Genomic DNA, 20,825 nt, shown 5'->3' with positions numbered 1-20,825 from the left:
CATGGATGATACTACACAAATTCTCTATAAAAGGATGTTAACAAAAATCCTCCCTGATGTGCAGCAACCCAGCTGTAAACCTTAAATCACGTTCTTTTCTGATCATGAGTAGGACCCATATGCTAAGCTGCTAAGGATCCCTCTTCTTAGCATGAGTCTATTGAGAGGTTATCTGCCAGGAAAGCTTTCCTAATTATTTTTCTAATAGATGGTATAAGTTCATTTCTTCATTCCTCATCTACTGGTCTCTCCTGCCCGGTACTTACGAAGCAACAGCGTGAGGGGTGTGATGGGTGGGCTATGGAATGGAGCTAAATGGAATGTCATAGGCAAGAATCTAGCCAGTAGCCTTGAATCTCCGAGAGGAAAGTACTACTGAGCTCTGAGAGCTGCAGGACAAGTTGCATGAAGATGCATGAAGATATGAAGGCCTCCTCAGAGCCAATGTGTCGCATCAGCATCGTGTCTCCAAGTGAGAAAACAAAACCAACAATGCCCAGTTTTTCAAGTGTGATCTAATTCCCCCCAAACATGTGAACTAGCTTGCAAAATGCCAGGAGTAACATTGTTTTGTTTTGTACATTGGCATGAATAATTGACATTGTCTTTGAAGAGCTGATCAGGAAAGGGTAAGGGGAAAGAAAAAGTTAAAATAAGCTGTAAAACCCAACCCATTTATATCCAAAGTACAAAGCCAGACAAAGTGAATGTTCCATTGACTCGTGACATTTGCCATTGATTCAAAATGAGCCGGTCCTGAGAGAGGATTAAATCGATCAGTAAATATCCCAAACTGTCATTCTTAGAACCTTTGGGTAGAGCATTGAGTTGCATTCCTACAGGAGAATGCCAAATGAGTGAGCCTAGGCCAGGTTTGTTTGGAAAGCCTTACTGAATGAACCGTGGAAGTGTGAACGTGGTCACAGGCAAAGCCCAGGACTGTTCAGCCTTCTGTGGCAGTTCTATGAGTCCTAGTACCAGGCTATTAATAGGGGGGAGCACAAGTGTGCTGTTGCTGCTTGCTTTCCTTTTTTTTCTTAACTGCATGGATCATGTTTACAAAGGACCCTTTCCTTTAGCAAGAGGTGTTCAGGTGAGGAAGTCATTGGTTTCCATTTTATATCCTCTGGTTCCATGCTTATTCCACGCTAAATGTCCCTGTTAAAAACAGGAGTCTAGTTTTCTACTTTGAGTGTTAACCCGTTACAAAGTAAAAAAAAAAAAGTCCTAGAAATGAAAGCAAGCTTTCCCAGTAGTCTTCTGGAACATAATAATTACCACAAAAACGTTCTCAGTAATGGGAAGTTCACAGATTTTTAGGCTGTCAGAGATGAAACGTGTCCCTTTGCTTTCCTAAGAAGCCATCTTGCCCATTTACAAGAAATTACGACCCAGAGGATGACTGTCCAAGGTCTCACAGGCAGGACTTTAAAACAATTTTTAAACCTCTAGATTTGGGAGATCAAGAACAATCCTATGTCTACATTGATAGGTGATTTACCATTGCCTTCGATAAAATAACAGTGAACTTTTTAACGTAATACATTTTCATATCCATTGTCTCATTTGTTCCTGAAAACAAAACAAAACAAAACTTGTTGAGATGGACAAAGAGGGGGCGATTATCTTCTTTTCCAGATGATGACACGATTTTAGAGAATCCAAGTCACTTCCCCAATTTTGCACACTGTATAAATCATAGAATCCTTGTCCCTTGTCTATAAAATCCATAGCATGCAACGTGGAACTAAAAGAAATTGCAATCCCCAGCTTTTCTCTTTACAGAATGCCCTCTGCAGTGGCTTAAAATTTAGATTGAAAAATAGGAAATTCATTTAACAGGACAGTCAATAAAAGGCTGGGGCTGATATCTAGTGATATCTAGGTGTTCTTCAGAGCTCCATCTGGGAAGGCTCTACAGATGCTGTCTCTGTAGATGCCAAGGTTACACAAATCTCAGAAGCCAAATAAACCTTTTGATGAAATGATTGAATCCTAATTGGTAGTTACTACAGTATAAATTACTGTTGAAGATAGAAAGTTTTTGTAAAGAAGGATGTATAAAAAGTAAGAATTTCTGACAAAACAGCCTTGGCTTTCGCTACTAGAGTTAATACACCCAACAGTGAATAGTGAGATTGTGTGTGTGTGTGTGTGTGTGTGTGTGTGTGTAGATATATTCAGATTCTGTGGGACCTAAAGCTTTGAAGCTTATCACTTTGGGGAGACTTCTTTTAAAAATACAAAATGATGACCAGAAAATTATTGCAGTAGTTTGCTAGGGCTGCCATAACAAAGTACCACAGACTGGATGACTTACTTCATCAGCAGAAATTTATTTTCTCATGTTTCTGGAGGCTGGAATTCTGAGATCGCAGTGTTGGCAGGGTTGGCTTCTTCTGAGGCCTCTCTCCTTGGCTTATTTATCGATGGGCATCTTCTCCTTGTGTCCTCAGTTGCTCTTTCGTCTTTGTGCATCTGTGTCCTGAGCTCCTCTGCTTAGAGGGACATCAGTCATGTTGGATTAGGCCCAACCTGACAATCCCATTTTAACGTAAGTGTCTCTTTGAAAATCCTATCTCTAAATACAGTCACATTCTACGGTACTAGGGTACTTCAACATATGAATTTGGGGGGACATAATTCATCCCAAAACAATTATGTAACAAAATGAATACTTATTTCAAGTGAGAAAAGCGAATGAGACATATTTTAAATTGTTTTTAAAAATCTGTGAAATATGACAAAAGTCACAAAATCCAGAAAAACATCATTTTAATTAATTAATTAATTAAATGCCCAATGACTTTTTTGTTTTTTCTCCCAATGACTTTTTCTTACATCTTGTGGCTGCATGCTCTCTGGTCACCTCTCCATGCAACCTAACTTTGTAATTTTTTTCTATAAGGAGAATAGAAAGATAATTTCACTCTTCCCTCTTAAATGGTTAATAGAAATTTATTGTTATTATTATTACTATTAAAAGTTTGGAAAACTTCCTTTAATCTGTACAACTGTTGTTGGTAATGTCCTAATGTCCTAAAACTTAAGATGATTGTCAAATTTGGGGAATCTTCTATCAAGTTTCTTTTATTTGAAAGCTGTTACAAAAATGCGTATACTGTTGCTGTGAGTTCATAGACTGATACATTCTATTTTGTGAAATCCACATCAAAAAAGAAAATCAAGTCAGTGGTACATTTATAATTGCTTCTAGTACATCACTGAGTACAGTCCTAATAAGGGAAAGCATCTGTTTTTGCATCACTGAGTACTGAGTAGTCCTCTCTGTGTGTATACTTTTACACATCTGACAATTGGTAGAACTTTCTGCTGACCTAGCTTCTGGCTACATACATTTCACACCCTGTTTCTCTCCTCTACCAGCATAATCCACATGCTGGGTGTTGCAGGACACATTCTTGTCACAGGATTTTTGGCTCCATAACCCTGAGTCCCAGAGCTAGGAGAGTGGTGGACCCAGGGGCATTGAAAGTACGCCAGGAAGTCATTCCTACGCAATGGTAATTGGCCATGCCTTATGCACACACTGTAGTGACAGCAAACCGTACATAAATGTATCCGACGATGCTCAACTAAATGTATCCTCAACTCATCTTCCCCTAAACAAACCCCCAAATTCCTGACACCATTCCAACACTGTCCCACATGAATATGTAACAGAGGACAGTCAGAGTGGAAAGAGGCAGCAAGGAATTGCTTGGACCCTCTGAAGGTCTTAGAAGGGGCCGAAGGAAGTGATGGGCCCTGAAGCTTCATTTCTTGTCAATCCATGTTTCTTTAAAAGTATCTCTTCTACTCTGGGTATTTGCTTGGGAAGAGTTATTCCTTCCCTTCCTGCCTCCTTCCCTCCTTCCATATTTCTCTTTCTTAAATATTTATTCTGTGCATACCATATTCCAGACCCCGTGTTAGGAGGGATAAAACACATATAATGATGCCTACAGCACAGGATAAAGTGATGGGTAGCCAAAGCTGTTAAAAATCTACTGGTATCAGATGATTTAGGGTCACATTCAGCTTGAGCGATCAGGGAAGTCTTTATGAGGAAGCAGCCTTTGATCTAGCCTAAAGGATGGCTAGGATTGGGACTGGTGATACTGGGAAGACAGAAGGGCCTTCCAGACCACCGATGCTGCACATGGCTGCACCTCTACAGGACCTTTTTCTGTATCTGTAGCATTTAAAGGTTTATTTGGTTACATGGTCAAAACAAATGGACTAAGGGGAAATCCCTGATGTGGTGGCCATCTCTGTGCTTTTGAGAAATGTCTTCCAGAGTTTGGTGCCTCTTCTAAGGCTCAAGGTTCAGAACATCTGATCACATCTTTATTGTGGGATCCCTTAAGTCATTTATGTGACAGCATCTGAAGGAATTAAGCTAATAACTTTGTCTACTTCACCAGAGATAAGATTTCAGACAACCCTTTCACTAAGACCCCATGTTTCAGTACTACCACCCATGGACAGATAGAATCTATTCTTCAATGATATTTAGTAGCAATGTTGATGCTCCATTTTTGACTTGCTGGTTTTTTCTCTCACTAGTCCTCAACTCTCTCCCAAATTCAGTATTTGCTTGCGTTTCCTTTTTTTTTTCGCCACTCCCATTTGCTCCTTTGTTTCAGTTATTCCAGCGACTCTTCTGTCTCCCATAGAAGACAGTCTAGGCACAGCCTTCTTTCTGAGCTTTCCGTGGCCCAGAGGGAGAAGAATCTAGAAGAATTTCTCTTCCACAGGAGATCTGAGGCAAGTGATTGGCCCAGCATCACCCAGTGTGACGTGATGACGGAACCAATAGGGATATTTGCACGTTCAATCGTCTTTGCATCATTCTGCCAAGTCATATAGATCTGTTGGTTATTTTAATCTTCGCGAAAGAGACATTTTGCTGTCAACGTACTAGACTGTGAGTCTCTTGAGAGTAAGGAACTCTGTAGTAAAGGGCACAAATACCTTGGTAACTGGTAGTGCATAGGCACCAACCAGTCTAAACAGAACCCAGCCGGGTTGCCTCCCACTTCACTGTGGAAACACAGTTCTTTGTACAGAGCACATGTTCAGTAAGCGTTACATTGATTTTTGTTGTGGCTTCCATGACAGTTCTTACTGTAATTTGAGAAGTAAAGGTAATGATGAATCAGGTGCTGACGTACCAGGTATCGTAAGGGTTAATGGTGGCAGATAGCAGCCCTGTGGGCACTATTAATAGTACTGTCTGGTGGGAGTGGCTGTCTGTGTACTGAGTTTTTAGGAATAATAATAGGAAAGACTGTACAAAGACTACTCTTCCATTTGTAGTGAATGAACACACTTGTCTCGAGCACATTTGTATCTCACCTAATTTTGCTCCCCATGGTGATTTTTTTTCCCAGATAACTTGTTCTAATGGCGTGAGTATATTAAAATAAAATTGAGTGGAGTGAGGGGAATATGCCAATAAAAATAATCAATCCCTCTTCTGACAAAGGGCAAGTAATGCAGTCACAATATTTACAAGGAAAATAGCAGGGATGTAATTGAAAAATATATCTGTATATCACTCATGCAGTAATTCTTCAAACTATCACAGTTCTGTCTTTGACGGATGTTTCATCAAAATATTATCTAATGTGACATAGCGTTCCTCTTTTTTTTCTCTTTTGCTTTTGGTCATAAGAATTGATTTGAAGTCTTTCCACTCTGTGATCTCATTTTTTGCTCTGTTCCAGATGTGGGTCATTCTGTCTGCATGGAACTATCAGGTAAACTGCGCAGCTTGATTAGACCAGACCTGTACTATCTGTTTCAGTCAGTCTAGCGGTTCAGCACAAGGTATATTTTAAGGAGATCTCTACAAAAGGCTGAATGAAAATCTTCCATATAAAGTGTAGTTCCATAAACCTTAATAAAAAGAAAGTACCAGGAAGCACTTAGTGCCTCAGATTCTGGAATCAAAGCTTTCTTCCTTATCGTCCCTCTTCTCAGACCTTCAAGCGACCACCCTGATATTTTCTCGGTTGAAGTAATAAACTAAAGCGCTAGAGAGGGGTTTAGGTAAGATCTAGTTCAAGCCCTTGTTCCTCTCATTTACTCCACACACGTTGATTGAGCTCTTACCATGTGCCAGTCCCTGTGCTAGGGGTTGCATCTACCGAGATGAAGAAGATACAGTCCTTGCTTGTGAGGACTTTAGTCGGGTAGGAAATAGGCAAGGAAAGTAATGCTTAGAGCCAAGTGCTCAAGGCATAGAAGACAGAAGGGAGACTAGCACAAGGTCTCCCAGCCCACCATTCAGTTCTGGTTCTCCACGACTGTTCCATCCCCCTAACCCGGGACATCGCAGAGAATCTGCAGCTGGATTGAAATTATTCTTGTTCCTGGTTACAAACTTCACGGGCTCTGTGTCGAAACTTTATGCTTCAAATTTATGAATTTTGGTGTTCAGTATTAATTCCAAAGACATCTGGAAAAAGAAAGGATAGATTTTTGAGTGCTCTGAGCTTTCAGAAGCCTCTGTCTCACATTCTGGGCTGTTAGAAAGGTTCCCTTTTGTGACAGTGCTTCTTGGCCATCGGTAGCGGCAGTTTAGAAAGCCTGCATTGCATCTGCCCAAACAGTGTCTGGATGTGTTTCTCAAGCTCTTTCATTTGAATTGTGGAGCATAGATCTCATAAGACAGCTTGTTCTCAAGGGGTTCCCAGCACGTTTGGTTCTATCCCACCACAAATATGGTGAGAGCAGGCTTTGTCAGACTATTTCGACATACTCAGGGCGTTTTGAACCACATGAGGGCTGAACACGACAACGCTGCTGGAGTCCCTGGGGTGCCCCACTCCAAGTATGCAGGGACTGGGAATTGCCTCAATACACCAACATCCTGTGTACCATTTCTGATATATTGGAGTCTAGATGTTCTCTGTTTTGGAATTTGATGCCATGGGAAATGAGAGGATGCCTTGGGGGATGGAAGAACGATGTGTACTTCCCTTGAAATAATGAAAATTTATTCCTCAGCATTCAAATGGCACAATAGGCGCTCAATAAACGTTTGTTAAGTCAATACCAGATTTAAGGGACCGAACTGAAATTAAAAAATGAAGTGGTGTGGGATATAGGAAAGTAGACTTTTCTAGGTCAAAAATCCTAGGCTCTAGCTCTAGTTAATAATCCATAAGTGGTTTTAGACAAGTCATCTCTCTTTTCTTCAGTTTTACGAAACAAGGAGATTGGACTCCTTTCTCTTTTACAAGTGCCTAAAGAGCCTATGAATCAAGATGCTTAGTATTTAGCTCACAAGTTCATTGAGAACTTCTCTAAATAAATACCAAGGGCATATCACAATGATGTTTCAAATAACAAGTTCTTAACAAACTCCAGGTTTATATCTCATTCCCTTCATGTTTCTAGACCTAGCATATTTCTGAGCACCTAGCCCAGTACTCAGTAAACATTTATTAAAAGACTATAACGAATGAGATCATTGTGATTGTGATCTGACCCCATTTCCTAAACACAGGCCTATATTAGACTACGTTGAGAAGTGGCAGGAAAGTGATGGACTCGTGTGTGTGTGTGTGCGATGACAGTATGCTACTAGTCACCTGCTCTACCCAGTGCCTGGCCTAAAAGTTGAATGGTATTATAGATTGAGAACTAGATCCCTATGAATGTCACCTTAGGGTGAAATTCAACCCATTCAACATGATTGCCTCTTTGTACAGCATAGATGATTTACATGAGTGCACTTTCAGTGGCAGAATTCGCGTTGCCTTTTGGACAACTCCATTTTTTACTTGAATTAGTCAGAATGTACCAGCAGCAGACAGGAGGAAAAGCTCTACCCCAAGGTCAAACACCAGTCTTCATGTCCATACCATTGCCAGAGGTTATTGATAGCCTGAGATGTTTTCCCCCCAACCATACCTTCCCACTCAGCGGTTACTGTCCATTTGTGAAATTCCTGAGAAGGCAAGTCTAAATGCCATAATGTGCTTGTTTAGAAACAGTAGGACATACTGTTAAAATGATATGAGTGCACCGTCTATCTCATCCCAGTTTGTTACACATGAGTAATCGGAAGTGAGTTTTCTAAATGTCGCCAATCTCAAGGGAGGTGGGTACATTTGCAGTGGATTTTTCTCAGTAGGCTAAATCTAAAGGAGCAATTAAGACTCCATATTTCTGATTTGCAGGAAACGGTATTATGCATTTCCCTTGGATGAGAATAAGTAAGGAGGATAAAGGAAGACTCTCAAATTGCAGTCTGTGTGACCTGTTTTTGAATAAACATCATCATATTCCACAGTCAATTATCTCTAATGTACAGTGTGTTCTCCAGCTAGAGAGAGAGAGAGAGAGGGAGAGGGATAGACTGTCAGTTAGAAGTGGTCAGAAAAAAAAGGGTGCATGCATTGGAGTGTACATTAATCTATTGTCCTCTGAATAATTTTATACTATTTGAGAGGGAGTAATAAGGAAGATTATACATTATTTTTATGTGATTTCATAAATATAGAATTGTAGTCATTGGGGAAAGAGACAAGCATGGCTAGGAAAACAAAATGAGGTATGTCATGTTCAGCACAGTAATAGGGCTCCTAATACCAGAGGAAAAACAAGCCATTAGTTACAACCATTGAATGGAAGTGGTCTAATCGGAGCAGCAGGAGAAGCATCCCACTTTATTGTGGCTTCGTTATGTGTTTTGCAAGACTCTCTGGCTCTCCATTAAAATTATTTTCTACAGCAACACTGTGAGGGTTCAGAACCCAGGAGCGTAACCATTATTTTTGTTTACACCATGCTGCTCTGCTGGGAGAGTGAATCGTGTTTTGAGTTTTGTTTGTTTCTTTTATCCTTTCCTTTCTCTTCACCTATGAGAAGATCAAAATTGAAGAGAAATATTTGTTGGAGAACTATCTTAAAAGAAGCTTAGGTTTATGGGGATATAGGTATACGTAGAGCTGATTCACTTTGTTATACGGCAGAAACTAACGCACCATTGTAAAGCAATTATACTCCAATAAAGGTGTTAAAAATAAATAAATTTATTAATTTTTTTATAAAAAGAAGAAGCTTAGGTTTGATCAAAATAGTGTTGGCCACAGTGAAGACTGGTGCATTACCATCTCCTGTATAATCAGTTGGGCTTGTTTTGTTTTTCTTCTTCTTCTTTTCCTTTGGAGGTGAAGCTGGCAGCAAAGGAACGTTTCGGATGGACGAAGTACAGACAAAACGCTTCTGTTACTTCACCTGGGGACAGGGCAACCTCCCACAATAGCTGTGACATTTGGCCTATTCTGATAGACACCCTTTTCTTTCTGTGTGGCCTGGGATTTGAATCTTGAGAACTTTGATCCTTGGCCTGTCTCCTGGCTGGTTGCTGGGTAGGGTGACTCTGATCATTCATTCTCCCAAAAAGGCCTGTTACCATCAGAAGCAAACTGCATCTTTGCTTTTACAGCAGTGGCGCGTGATAATTATTGGTGGTACTGGCCTCTGCCCACTCTTACTTTCTTATTCCTAAACCTGAAGTATTATTTAAGAAAACAAGATAGCAACCCCCTTTGGGGGGAAATAGATCATTTCCCCCACATTAAACCCTGAGGTTTACTACGGAACAGCAACAGTGGAGTATCCTCCTTCTCATTGTGCCAACAAATCTTCACAAATTATTTATTTCCCATTTTAGACATTGGACAGTGACTCAGTGTGCCCTGGAAATACTATCACTGTAGTAATTTTCTTGTGTGGCTCAGCTTAGTGTTAGAGAAATGGGTAGTTACAAGTCCAGACACTATAAAGATGGAGCTAAATATTCTTCTAAAAATAGGATGTTTGGTTAACGTTTAGTAGTCAACAACTTTCCTGAAGCCACACACAGTGCCGGACTAAGAAATGGAATAAATGCCCTCATTCAGTGTTTGGTAAGGTCTCCCTTTAGGAGATTAACTTTTAATGTTAAGGATTTGGGATACTGTGGCTTCATCTGTGAGGCTTTGCTCTATGGCATGATGGTGTCTTTAACTCAAGGGGTCAGCAATTGGGAGGAAATGCCATACTTATGGGTGATGGGTGGCATAAAACTGACTATAGGCAGACTCATTAACTCAACAAAAGGAAAATCAGTTCTTCTGAATCTTATATTTGTTGATGAGATCCATTCCTAGGTGGCTGTGGCCTGGTATGGGGTGCAGAGAAGGAAAGGAATGGGAAGAAAGAGGTTAGTATAAATTATGAAGTCAGGTAGAACTGGGCTCAGAATTTTTCTTTGCCTTATATTCACTATGTGATGTTAAGCTTCAGCTTTCTTGTTTGCAAAGTGGTATAATCGCGTGTACCTATAGGATTGTGGTAAAGAGTAAATGAGAAATACATGTAAACAGGTAGCCCAGTTTGACACATACTATATACTTAGTTAATGGTTACTTTAGTTATTATAAGCTTAATTATTCCCAGTGATGAGATGCTTATTACCTTCCAAAAGAGTTCACCCCATCTTTGAATAGATCTATTCTGCTTTTATTAAGCTGAAAGCTTTCTAAACCCTGGTGCTACTTTTAAGCTCTGGAACTTTTTCTCTGATATTGGGAAGATGGAAGGAAGGAAGGAAGGAAAGAAGGAAGGAAGGAAGGAAGGAAGGAAGGAAGGAAGGAAGGAAGGAAGGGCATACCTGTTTACATGGCTTTCTTTTTAGTATATTGAAATCAGTAGTCATAAATGCTTTCAATATACTCTTCATCTGGGTGACCATTGCCAGTTCTTAAATGGTTCTTTTTTAATATGGTTTTGAGGACCACATCTGTATTCAGGGTGTTGCCCTCATCCATGTTAAGAAATGTATGACTCTAAATCAGATGTTGTCCTTGAGGTGTGGACTCACCAGTGGAGTGCAGTGTCACTTTCTTCTTATTAGGTGATAGGTGCCCAATAATAGCTGTTGTGTAGGCACCTGGATCCCTTCTTTCTAACATCAGTTTTGCCGTGTGGTCCCTTGTAACTGAGCATAGCTTCAGAGAAACCTATTGAGCCCTTCTTTCCTTGGTCATAAAATATTTGTAAAGGGATAGTACATTTAGAAGAAATGTGTTGTGTGCTTCCTTTTACCAATGCCAAATATCATTCCTTGAACAAAAAAGGAAAAAAAAAAAAAAGAAAGGAATTCCCCCCCAAAATCTTTAAATAACTTAGATCAAAAGAACGAATGCAGTTCTAAACAATATTGGCAGAAAATAAAATTTTCTAGTCATTAGAGAAATGTTGAGTACCAAACATCTTTATATCTCATACCTTTGCCCATATCTTCCAAAACTTGGGTTTCTGTTTTCCTAAATTTAAATAAAGAAGTAAAACTAAGTCATTTCTGATATTTCTTCTGATTTTGACATTATATATGTCCCCTCACCTGTAGAGAAGATATTCTTTCCCTACATCTAAGGGTTGTTGTCAGGAAGGAGTGATATTGTGGATATGATAAGGCATTATGCTGGGGAAATATACTATATAGCTTCAGTCATTCACCTTAAGATCCTAATATCTGTTTGCCCTCCATGGTCCTTTAGGATTTACGCAGGGGAGTGGCCAACGATGGCCATCAGAACCTCAGTCCACTGCCTAGAGCAGCAATGCGTTAGATAGAACCATACCCAACGTCTTGCATATTGAGGCAGTTCTGGAACTCTATAGGCTAACCCTTGGAGGAGCAGGAGTGCTGATAATATTTACAAAATGACTCTTTGTATACAAAGTAATATAAACTCCCTGCAAATTTGAGTTAGTTAAGGCAGGGTTATTATTGTCTCTGTGTTACTGACGAGTCAATTGAAGCCCACAGAAGTAAGGTTGCTTATAAAAGTAAGGATATCAAGTGGAATCACCCACACGGAAAGCTGGTATGTCGTGAAGCATGACTTCAAAACCACCGGTAGCTTGCTACATGTAGGTACAGAAAGCCCCTAGAGTTCCACAGAATTAGAACATTACCAGATCTGAAATTTTCCTTAGAAATCATCTCCTCTGATGCCCTCACTTGACAGAAAAGGCTAAATTGTTCCTGAGGTGGAAACAAAACACAAGTTGTCTTTTTATCACTTTGTGCTGAGGGTTAGATGCATAAACACAGGAAAGCATCAGGAAACTATAAAAGGACCAAGGAATCATTGTGACCTCAGTGCAGATCTCATTGCTACTTCCTGGGCATGTCTGTAGAGTTCAGTTGCTTCCCCTCCCTGAGCCTCATTGTGAATAATGCATGCCAAGCAGGGTGTTGGCCTTTATTAAGTAAGATAACGTGTCCGTGTCTGGCTTAATGCTTGCCCCATAATGGATGCTCCACTAATATTTACCACCTTTCTTCCCTTCAGTCTTCCTCTTATGCTATTAGGACTGCTGTTTGGGGCTATTCATTTCTGGATTTCCCTGTGCAACCCCCCAGTTGGAGATGAGCACAGTATACTTCCCACCCCCCAGTCCCACCATGGTGGCTCTGGGTCTGTCCTGTGCAGGCCACTGCCTACCTTGGGACCCTAACAGTGGTCCTCATACAGTGTTTAGTATCAGGGGGCCTGGCCCAGTCTAAGGGGCTTCTGCTGCAGGGCCTGGTTGGAAGCACCTACCTAATTAGGAGATAGGGCTTCATGAATGGATCTTTCATTAGTGACAAAATATTTGCCAGGAAGGACTGTAAACAGAAGAGAAGACTTGATTCACTTGCTCCTTTTCTCTTGCCCTCTCTTAGTTTTTGTTTAATTTAGTGTGTTTACACCTCAGGACACAGCTGCTACTGAGGCTCTTCCAAGGTTAAGAGAAACCTTTCTCTGCCGTCGCCCTCCCTCCCCGTTCCCCCTTGAACATCTTTAAGAGACAATAAAAGGTGTGTGGGTATGAGACAGAGCGTGCGTTCACATGAGTCCTGGTTATTATGGGGACCTCAGAAGAAACAGTACCTCCACTCTGGCCGCAAGGATTTAATAGAGACCATCTGAGCACCTGAATTTCCCTCAAGCACATTTTTCCAAGAAAAGGGTCACTGCCGGTCATTTCCCTAATGTATCACTGTTGTCCTGACCTGATCCTTTTCTGCTCTGCCTTAGCTAACCTAGCATACTTTTCACTTCTCAAAAAGTATTACTCTTTCATAATTAAAGACGAGGCAGCACCAGTGAAGGGAGCTGCACAGTTTGCGGCCAGCACACAGGGCCTGTTGTCAGAAGATAGGACTTCAGTTATTTGGTCCTGTTGGGCCTCGGTGTTTTGATTTGGAAATCCAGGATACTTATATTTGGCCTGTCTATTTCACTCTGCTACGGTGAGGTTTAAATGTGAGACTCAGTGAGAAAGTACTTCATAGACAATAGAGCACTATATAAATAGGAAAATTAGTATTGGACTTCTCTCACGTTCCGTTAATAAATTGACACTCCGCATTGATCTGAGCACATGATGCGGTCAACTTAAGATTAAACTTTCCCTAAGAATTGCTTGGAGAAAATGAGCTACCAGTGTAATTCTCTGGGCCATGCAGGCTAGACGAAGGATGTTGAGTTCTTTCTGTACCACCAGTATGAGCTCCCAAAGGGCTGTGCCTTACTTATTTCCACTCTATAGATGACGAGCACAGGCCCCTGGGAATGCACTGAGCTAGCAGGGGTTCACCTAATGCCAAATCAGGATGGGAAGTTAGATCCTGGTGTGTGCTTATGACCGTCTTATGGGGTATTTCTTTTCAGATAATGAATACTCACGAAGGAAGATGGATGAGGAGGGAACCACGACATAGCTGTAGGCCCGACTCAGCTCTCTTCGAGACATCAGCTTTGGCCCATTGCAGTGAAAGCCTTGTCCTCTTGTCCTACTGGTCTCTCATTTTTTCCCTTTCCTTCCATTGCTCTCTCCAGCTCCCAATGCTTCTAGAACCATCTTCTTCATGGCACCCTTATTTTAAATAAATGGTACCATCATTTAGGTATTTGTTTCCAGTATTCCTGAGACTGGCGGATTTCTCCAGAGTTAACTGCAGACTTTGGTGGTCAAGCACCAAGAAGATTTCCGCTTGAGGCGGATCTGGCATGGGGGTTTATTTTTTCCCCTTTCTATTTTATTGTTGGCCAGTTTGGGCCAGCATGTTGCTAGGTTGTGTTGGTTTCTTAGCTCTTGTAACCAAGCTAAGATGCACATGTCAAAAAATACGTTTTCCTTCTCTCTGTAAAGGTCTTCCCTCTTTTCTGTAATGTTTCAGGATAGGAGAGGAGTGTTTGCTTGATTCTAATTCTGGTATGTGAAGTGTTGGCTACAAAATGCTTTTATCACTGTGTTATTTTGTCAAAGTGCTATCATCGTTGTCATTTCCAGCTTAATAGCAGGAATGTTCTACTTGTACCAAGGATATTCCATATTTTACGTAAATTCAAGAAAAGAAATTTCAAATGCAAAAAAGTAATAGTGAGAAGCTAATTAGTTTTACAGTTCTTGAAACCCAAAATTTAAAATAGCTTTAAGCTTCCAGTGCATCTTGCTTTGACAGTACCATTTACAGGTAAACGATGATGCTTAATCCAGACTATTGTTATATTGTAACTACTCAAGCAAAAAAAAAAAAAAAAAAAATCCTTGGAGGAAGGGGGGATACGGCTATTTGCCAAAATGGCCTCCAGGTTTCGGATGACAGCTGAGGTACTTTGATTTAATGCTTCTCTAGTTTTAACAGTTGTAACCAAACAAGCCCTCATCTCAGCCACCCCAAAGGAGACTGGACTTGACTGTAAGAAAACTCAGAGCTCCTGCAGTGAAACCCGCCCCCCTGTGGGACACGATAACCACAGGTGAAATTGTGAGCTAGATAAAGACCATCGTTCTAGTTCTGAGGGGATAGCAAAATCCCTACATTCCTCTGTCAGGCATCCAAGAGCTTTTAGTCTTCAAATACCTATGGAGGCTTTTACTAGATCAGGCCTTGCAATGAGCTACAGAAGAAATGAAGCAACATCTGAGACAGAGACAGAAGATGAATCAGTTATGATTCTTGAGTCAGCTGTGATCCCTGTCCACAGAGAGCTCATCATCGAGGAATGGAGACAGATGTGTAAATTGCTATTTCCAAATTTGTAAGCTAGGTATAATGAACAGGATACCAAGGAAGCACATAGGGGACTTTGATGAATTCTTCCTGAAGGAATTTGCCTCAGTCATAGGTAATAATTATGAATTTGGCTTCTACCTTGCCCTTTTCTATATCATTATTGTCATTTACTATTTATAGCGTATGTATGTGTCCATCTATGTATCTATCTATCTGAGTTACCACCTAATGATATGTTTCATATTGGGAAAGATTCCTCACATGATAACACAGCATCTGTCTATCCATTTATCCATCCATCCATCCATCCATTCATTCCACAAAAGTTCATGCTCTCAGTATGACAGACATTCTTCTATATCCTAATGGAGATAAATAATTCGGTTAGGAATAACTTGTGAGTTAGTAACGGAGACAAAAACAGCTGAGTAGGGCTTCCCTGGTGGCGCAGTGGTTGAGAGTCCGCCTGCCGATGCAGGGGACACGGGTTCGTGCCCCGGTCCGGGAGGATCCCACATGCCACAGAGCGGCTGGGCCTGTGCGTCCGGAGCCTGTGCTCCGCAATGGGGGAGGCCACAGCGGTGAGAGGCCCGTGTACCACAAAAAAAAAAAAAAAAAGAAAGAAAGAAACAGCTGAGTAAATGTTATGGATCTATAAAAGAGTTAAAGAAAAAGACACATAGAACTTCTTGAAGATGGTGTCATTATAATCACAAACTGAGGCATTTGCTACTGAGAATGATGCCTGTGAGCCAGAATCACATTTCCCCATCTACCTTTTGAGAGTTTCCCGTGCATTCCTTCCATGTCAGACACTGTACTAGCATAAAGTGAGGACATACATTCTTCCGCTATCATGAGACATTGTTTCTAACCCTGAATGCTTGCCATTGTGATTGCACCTTTACTTCTGCTCATCTTAGCCAAGATATGTACACATTGGTTGCATTGTTTGTCTTTCCTATTATCTTCCGTCCTTGTGGTTGGGTTTCAGTGGACCTATACCAGGTGCTGTCAGAAGATAAAAGACTGAAAATCAAGACGTGAGCATTTTCACAAGTGTTAAGCACTTGGTTGCAACTTAGGATCAGTTGTTGGAGCAATAGGGCATTTGATACATAGTGTTTCACATTATCTAAGTGACTTGGAACTGTTGGAAATAGTAGAAAGGAAGATTTCAGTTAGTATCTAGGACAGGGAGCAGCAGACTATAGCTCCTGGGCCAAATCCGGTCCACTACTTGTGTTTGTAAATATTTATCGGAACTCAGTCATACCCATTTGTGTATGTGTCTGTAGCTGATTTCTCTCTACAGAAAGAGTTGAGTAGTTGTGACAAAGACCAAATGGCCCACAAACCCTACAATATTTACTATCTGGCTCTTTACAGAAGAAGTTTGCCAAACTAGGGGAACTTATGAATCTCTGAAGGAAAGCAGACAAAGAAAACAAAAATTCTAATGTCCCTAATCCTACTTTACTATTTATGTAACATGTGGTCCTGAAACTCTCCATGAATAAAACTCAGAACAATTAAGAAGAGAAAAAAAACTTAAAACAGAAACCCCAAGCTAAGAGATGATGGACAAGAAATCCATAGAGTATAATTCCTCATCTTCTTCTACCAGCTTGTTCTGAGGATACTGCCTGTTTCAGGAATTTCTGCCAGATGCTGGATATTCAGGCAAATACAACACAGTCTGAGCTCCCAGTCTGTTAGCAGAGACAGACATGCAAATCAGCAAATGCTCTCCCAGTGATAGATGCTGTCATACGGGAGATAGAATAAAGAGGCCGAGAGAATGCATAGAGTTGGGGTGGCCTGACTTCTTGTAATTTTGGGGAAAGGTATCACAGGGTTGTTAAGATTTCACCTGCATCTGAAAGGATGAGCCTTGATAGATGATCAAGGGTAGAAACAAATATTTTATTTCTAGTAGCTTCAACTCTACCTTGAAATAATTTGGTATGCTAGCAATGGCATCACAGTTTATGAAATACTATTCGTCTGTAATCTGTCTTTACAGTGGAAGTTAGTTATAATAATCTTCTATGTTTTATTAAGAACTGAGAGTTGATCAGGACAGATAAGTTACTTGTTCAAATTTCCATTGCTTGTAAACAGTAAAACTGACCTGACCCTACTTCTTCTGGCTCCAAAGCCACAAGACTGTCCCCCTGAGTCAAACTTCCCTGACTTAAGTCTACAAATACTCCCTGGAACTTGTAATTGGTCTGAAAGATGGGAGAAAGGGGCCTTTGACTTTGCCTGCACTAAAGTAACCTGCTTTATTTCAGACATTGCTAAGAAATGTTTTTTTGCACTTGGCATTATTGTACATGCTGCTGGTTGAAGTAACCATGGTCGGGACTCCATATGCTTTCCTCTTATATAAGTATGGCTGCCCTCATTAGATTGTCATTGGATTCTCTTATTCTCCATTTACTTGGAGCTTCCTCTGCTTTCTGTTATCCCTTTTTCCCTCCCTTGTTGTGGATACCAGCTCATAGACCCTCAACCCCCTCATCACACAGTTTCCTCCTTCACTAAGGGAGTTTTGGACAGAGGGTGGGGAATCTGGTGAAATGCCAACACCTCGTAGAATGTGAGAGAAGTGGGAGGGGCCTCAAAAGCCACCATTCACCAAGTCCCGTTATTCACAGTCTGGTAACCATGGGCTTCTGACCTTGTGCCCACTCCCCTTACCAAATCCTGTTCCAGATGTCTTTTCTCCATTTATGTGCTCAGTTGTCTCTCCAGATCCCTAGCTTCAAATGTTCAAGCTCTTTACCCCCCAAAACCTCTATTTTCTCCTTAGTTGTCTGGCTTGGACCATGGAAACCTCTAACACTGTATTGTAAATGTGTGTTAGAAATGTCTCTTCCCACTGCTCTTCCGCAGCTAAAGGAACAGATTCTACTGCCAATTCTTATCCTAACAAGAGTGGCCTTGAAAAAAATAAATTGGAGCTTTCAGTACATTTTTTTCTTAGCTGGAAGTCATAAAGTATAGAGGTTAAGAGATGGGCTTTGGAATGAGTTGATCAGGATTTCAATCTTGCTACTTAACTTACTAGCCTGGACCTTAGGCACATCTCCCAATGTCTCTGGGCAAGGACTCTCCTGATCGGGCTGTTGTAAGGATTAAATGAGCACATGATAAGTTCTTAGGACAGTCCCTGGCCACCCCTACTCTATGCATTCTCTCAGCCTCTTTATTCTATCTCCCGTATGACAGTTTTAGTTACTATTGTTATTATCATTGTTTTTCTCTTTCCCTTGAACTTTTCATACCATGTCTCTATTTTGGGTTCAGAAAATATGATTCACATAATCACAGGTTTAATAGAATTTTGGGGTTAGCCTTGGAGCCTAACCTCCAATTAGAGCACTGTTTTTATGAAAGCATGAGTTCCTGATATCCAAAAGATGAATTACAGAGAAACTCTTGGACTGAAGTTGCTCATCTATAAGAGATGCTCCAACTTGAAGAAGGAGCCAGATGGTGAAAGATAACAAAGTCTGCAAAGATAGGCATTTCTAAAGCACCTGCCCCAATTGCAACCAATCATGGTCATGTATACAGCCCTCAATCATTTGGTTTATGAAGTAAATGTATTTTCTTTGTTGGCTTTTGCTTCTATACATTTTGACCATGTCCATTTCCTCATTAATTAAGGAATGACCGCCAGTAGTTGGATGGCATCTGCTCATGGGTTTTGGATATAAAACCAACAGATATTTAATTGATTATCCTATCGTATCTGTCCTCAGGCTTGTAAACTGAGCTCAGTTAGTGATCTGCCACTATTGCCATCGCTTGATGCTAGAATGGGGTGAGAGGTTACCATACCAGCATCCCCTGTTCTCTGTGAGCTTAGACTCGATGAAGGTATTTCATTGCTTGGTTTATTAAATGTCCATGACCTCTATTTTATGCTTTATAAATATAAGTAATGCTGGGGACCTCATCATATTTGGAACTAGCAAGAATACTGAGGTTTATGCAAAAGATAAATCCAATAGACTTGCACCAATATAAAATGTGTACAGAAAGCGGAGTATATTAAGTGCCACAAAGAGGAACAATGTCCTTTGGGAGTTGAGAGGAGCTTCAAGAGGAAAGTGGCGTTGATTGGGTCTTACCACCGAGCTTGGGCAATGAGTGACCTCACGGTACAGAGTATTAGGAGAGTGACATTCCTGATAGAGGAAATGGTTTGAGTATACTTAGGGAGGCAGAGAATTCTGGAGATTAAATCTGCCTATGCTTGTTAGTATGGCTTAAAAGTGGCACCTCTTATTAATATAGCCACAGTTTACTTTAAGATTCCCACATACTTTAGGGTAAAAATCAGAAAATCCTCAAAATGCAGACAGTCAAATTCTTTCTCTCTGAATTGTGTGTGTATACATACACACACACACGCAAACTCCACATGTCTCCACAAATCAATGACAATGCCAAATGGAGCAAATTTCCACAGTTTTCTGCAAATAACTGCACGCTTAAGCACCGCACTCAGCAAAATGATGAAATCTATCAATATTTCTCAGTCCTGCTGAGTTTCTTCGTGGTGTCCAAAGGCTTAGCCAGTCCCTTCCTGGATTAGTGGCTGAGGATAGGAGAATCTACATCTGCAGGTAGCAGGATCCCTTCACAGGTGACCTTTAGACCACACCCACCTGCTGTCCCTTTAATCAGTCAGTAATGAGGACAAGAGCTTCAAGTTGGTTACACCAGCAGGGAGAAAATAATCCTAACCATACTCAGAGAACAGACTCATGCAATCAATAGTTTCAGTCCAGGGATTTCATAGTGTTGGGCTGGCATCCTGTAGAAGGGGAAAATTGCCCTGGGGTGGGGTGGGAGGAGACATAATTTATATGGAAAAAGCATATATATGTATAAAATGAAGTGGTAGAAGTTATTCATTGGGTGAAGGTATGTATATTGTTGGAAAGCCAACTATGAGCAGAAGATGCAAAATGAAGTGTTGTTAGTCTTATGTTTTGCTTTGCAGTGAAGGGTATGATGTACTATCCCTTTAACTGACACATCTGCATGATCCAGTCACCTAATATCTGTGTGGGTCTAAAATATGCCCCTGTCCCCCTCTTAACTTCAGGGTAAGAAGGTCCAGAAGAGAAGGTCTAGTTCCTACTATCATCTGGAAAAGAACCCAGAGCTTGGTAAGCACCATCAGGTTCGAGATGAGGGAAGGGATATCCGAAAAGGGTAGAATAGCCCTGCGGAGTTTCTAGGAGAAATGAAATTCAAGGTGGGTTTTAGAAAATGAATAAGGCAAAATTTTGGCAGACAGAATTAGGGAGATTGCTTAATAAACATGACAGTATAATAATGATCAGTGGAAGGTACATGGAAGAAACGATAGCTTAGCTCAATGACAGGAAGACCAAAACATAGCTGTCTGAAATAAAGCGCCACTGCTTTTGAAAGTAGTGAGATTTCCATCTCTGGACTGGAAGATTGCAGTGGGGATTCATCAAATGAAGCAGAGGTTGGGGGTTGAATAGATCACCATGGAGGTTGTTTCCAGCCTTAAGATTCCAAGATTCTAGTCACTGAAATGAGTTCTTCTTAAAGAATAGAGAAAGGTATCTACTAGAGGTTAGAGAGAATTGGCTGAAGTCCAAACTTAGTTATCTTAGATAATCCAGACATTGGTCTGAACTTTTCAGGCAAAATCTACTGCAGCTTTTAACTGTGACTTCAGAAAACACCA

At 40.8% G+C, this 20,825-nt stretch overlaps 1 protein-coding gene across 3 annotated transcripts in view; it reads left to right on the top strand.

The window, feature by feature from the left end:
• The window catches only part of LPP (LIM domain containing preferred translocation partner in lipoma), a 698,095-nt gene that overhangs the window by 446,226 nt on the left and 231,044 nt on the right, over positions 1-20,825 (top strand). The window lies entirely within an intron of this gene.

Source organism: Delphinapterus leucas, chromosome 4, assembly GCF_059928025.1.
Source record: "Delphinapterus leucas isolate spDelLeu-1000000601 "Yukka" chromosome 4, BTC_Dleu_Yukka2, whole genome shotgun sequence".
Classification (NCBI taxonomy): Eukaryota; Metazoa; Chordata; class Mammalia; order Artiodactyla; family Monodontidae; genus Delphinapterus; species Delphinapterus leucas.
The sequence above is the reverse complement of the archived record's forward strand: the minus strand, read 5'-3'. Positions and strand labels throughout refer to the sequence as shown.